This window comes from Rhamphochromis sp. 'chilingali' (assembly GCF_963969265.1).
Source record: "Rhamphochromis sp. 'chilingali' genome assembly, chromosome: 16".
Classification (NCBI taxonomy): domain Eukaryota; kingdom Metazoa; phylum Chordata; class Actinopteri; order Cichliformes; family Cichlidae; genus Rhamphochromis; species Rhamphochromis sp. 'chilingali'.
The window spans coordinates 15740409-15744006 of record NC_137943.1 but is presented as its reverse complement, the minus strand read 5'-3'; the positions used below and the strand labels follow the sequence as shown (position 1 = coordinate 15744006).

Sequence of the window (3598 nt, the reverse complement as noted above, 5' to 3'; positions counted from 1 at the left end):
TATGTTGCACAGTGTGTTGACACGTAGTTTTGCAAATGGGCGAAAAGAGGAAGTTACAGAAAGGGGATACAGAGAGAGGCGGGGAGAATAACAAAGCGACCATATTTGGCAAAAGTAGATAATGCAAGCAGAAGATGCAAATGAGATAAAGAGTGGTTGTCATGGAGACTTGATGTTGCGCAGTGATGGTTCGCTGTAAACCTGACCACATTTGTGGTATAGCCGTTGCCAAGCAGAAGGTGCTATTATGAGAGTGAGAGAGAGATCAGAGTTAGAGAAGTAGAGGAAGAGAGAACTGAAGATGTTAGTAAATCCCACAATGCATTGCAGCAGCATGACCTATGCTGAAGTGGCTTTGTCGGTCCCAGAGGCACATCAGCGTTAGACAAACACGCAGGTAAGCTCTCTGTCTGTAAGTTTTCCCTGCAGAATTGATATGATTAGGTTATTTTAACCGGTTCTAAGTGAAATTTGTTTGTAATTTCTATTTAATACTTCCAATTGGTTTGGTTGGTATTTTTAAAAAAATATTTAAACAGCAAGCTGATTGACTTACTTTCTTTTCTGCTTCACAAAGAAGGAAATGTCAGTCTCCGTTTGATGTTAACATGCAATATTTTGTTCTTTGTTCATTTGTCAAATTTGTCTCTTCAGTGGGGTGCGTGTTGAGGGTTTTAAATGGAAGGAGACTTTATATGATAAACACAGCAATACATACCCATAGGCTACATTTAGAAAATTAGATAAAAGCTAAAATGAAAAGGGCCTCTTTGCAGAGGGTGTTTCCATTCGTTTGCTCCAAGATAAGCTTAAAGCCTGAGCTCTGCACACACATACATGTGCACTGTGGTGTCAGATAGGGACAAGACAGCGTGCTATTTCCTCTCTGTGTATTTCAAAACTGACAGCTTGAATTGCACCTGCTTCCCCCACCATGTCAAAATGGAAAGAAGTTAAGAGAAAACCACAAAGTATGCAGTAGGGAAATATGACTGCAAATTTTCACAAGAGGAGGACTCTTTGTTTTGCTCTCTCTCTGTTAAGTTGTTTAAAGTGTAGAAGTTACCTCAAGGGGGTATTTTTGCTTTGTCATTCTGCAGCCTCCAATATATACTCTTGTGAAATCGCTAATGTTAAATGCGATTTCCTGGGGGTTTTTTTGTCTTTCTTAAAGACTTTATACGATTGAGTGTAATTGTTTTTTTCTGCAGTTCTTTTTCAAGGGGGGGAGGACTAAGGAATAAATGAGCTATTTGAGTTTGGCATATAGAAGCTCTGGAACATTTCCACAGAGGAGTGAGAGTTCACATCAGCCAGATACTGTCATTTACAGACAGCTGAGAAATAGCAGAGTGCTGAGATGATAGGGATGCTTAAGGTGGAAAGCTGAGTTCATCAGGGAGGAAGGAAAGGAAATAAAATGTTAGCCATTATGTTTTTTTATGTGACAGAGACAGAAGGGCCATCAAGAAAAGACTGTGTTAGCGTTGAATTGAACTGAATTTTGAAATATTAGGAATGTTTTTATTATCTTCTTTTCTACTTCAGTAAATGAGGAAGATATGCAAAAGACCGATTTCTTTTCATATATTTATAAATACAAATACACATAAACTGATGTGGCAAAGGGAATTCCCAGGCATTACTTAGGCTACTTTAGAGACTTCCCTAACCGTACAGAACCACAGAAGAAACTATACAAGTGTTTTTACAGGCTGAGTATACTCCCCATGAGTAACTTGATGAACTTAGAGTGTAAAAGTGGTGGAATTCCCCTTCAAGCACATTGAATACACTCTCTCAAGCGTGTGCGCACACACACACACACACACACACACACACACACACACACACACACACACACACACACACACACACACACACACACACACACACACACACACACCTCTTCCTGTTTTCGGTTTGTACCATAAGTATGTGTGTTAACAGTTTGCTCGACCTCAGTGTGTTTATTCCTGTTGCTTTTTGCGCATCCTTTCGCAGCTCTACAGCTTCACTGATCTAGAGAGCACAACATCTCTGTGAGATACGAGGCATGTGCAGAAAGAAGGCAAATCATTCGGCCGGTGTGACACGAAAAGAAATATGAACTATAAAAGTAGAAGTAAGCTCCTGTTGTGCACTCGATCAGAATGAAACTTGTCAGAAGCAATGAGCGAACATTTGGTAACCGCACAATTTGGCTCTGCACTCGTACTTGAAGTTGGTGAGAGGAGTATGATCGAGGGGATTATTACGAATTGACAAGCACTTATAAAGCCTTTAAGGCAAGTTTAGGGGAATTAAGATGCATTCATAAGTGAGATAAAGCTATGAAAAGACAGATTTAGCGATATCATAAAGAAGAGAAATATGAAAAGGATGCACACAGTGTACACTGAACTGCAGTAGAAGAGGGGAAATTCCACATTAGTGTCTGAGTTTCGCAGAGAGCCCAGATCTTTGGAGGCGTTGCTAATATGTTTCCTATTGAGCCAGATCATCAATCACTGTGTTTCTTTATTATGGGTCAACGAAAGCTCAGTGCCGTCAAACAGATTGGCCTTCTAATCTAAAAGACAACAAGTCTAGCAGGGTTGTTTCCATGCTTGGAAATAGATCCTTCCTTCACTAATGAATGACTGCTGGAAATAGATCAAGGCATGCACCGTTACTGTTGTAGTTAATAACGCCACTGTCGATCAGAACTTGCATTAATGCTTTCAGTTCTTTTGTCTGCGGTGCGCACTGTGTTTTTGCTCTCTCTGAGTTTACCAACACATTGCAGAAGTGTTTATATGGCTATAGGTAAAGGGTTAGCCGTGCTGCAGGGGCTCAGCCACAGATTGTCACCCTGGGTTTACAGTGCTGCTGTGTAAATTGGAGATGACTTATCACCAGCTTTGTATTAAACAGAGCTGTGCAGCCATTGAAACAAGTCCAGCAAGATAGCAAGGCTAGGAACAGAGAGACAGTGGAGGTGTGACAGTTTTACATAGGAGAGGCAATGGTTTAAGCAGTCTTTCATGTACGTATAGGCAAATACGCCAAAGAAAGAATGGACCCTTACATCTCCAAGTGAATATGTGTGAGCTCAGTTAATTTACGTTCAGCGCTATGCAGCATTAACATGCTTTGTATATGAAAACACATTGCAAAGATATTTTGGATATAGGGATGCATTTTCCCGGTGATGGCAATCAAATGAAAGTGAGTCACAGACAATATGCACGAACTGGTCGCAAAACTTGGCGTCAGCACACGCTCGAAATTTGCAAGGATTCCTGCAGACGCCAGGGCCACTATCTCCATAGCTACCGGATATTGCAGAATCGGGTCCAAATCAAATTCTTGGAGGCTTCTATTGGATGCATGGGTTGCAGCAGCAGAAGCCTGGTGTCAACAACAATACAGGCGAGTTGGCAGGAACAGCCGCCTCTGTGTTTTCTGAGTTAGCCTTTTTCTTAATATGTTGCTGACCTGCAACCAAACTGCCCTGGTCTGCATCTTTTTTTTAAAGAAGTAATTTTAAAACTATAACCACTTATTGCAGTTTCACTTTGTAGTGCTTTTATAATGTGGGCAGGAGCTAGTGTGA

At 40.9% G+C, this 3598-nt stretch overlaps 1 protein-coding gene across 1 annotated transcript in view; it reads left to right on the top strand.

Annotated features, from left to right (window-relative positions):
- Positions 1-285: 285 nt before the first annotated feature.
- mbnl1 (muscleblind-like splicing regulator 1) overlaps positions 286-3598 on the top strand; it is a 43658-nt gene continuing 40345 nt past the window's right edge. The window contains exon 1 of the mRNA XM_080906643.1: positions 286-397. The gene's annotated coding sequence lies outside the window, so the exon portion shown is untranslated. The remainder of the gene's footprint in view (positions 398-3598) is intronic.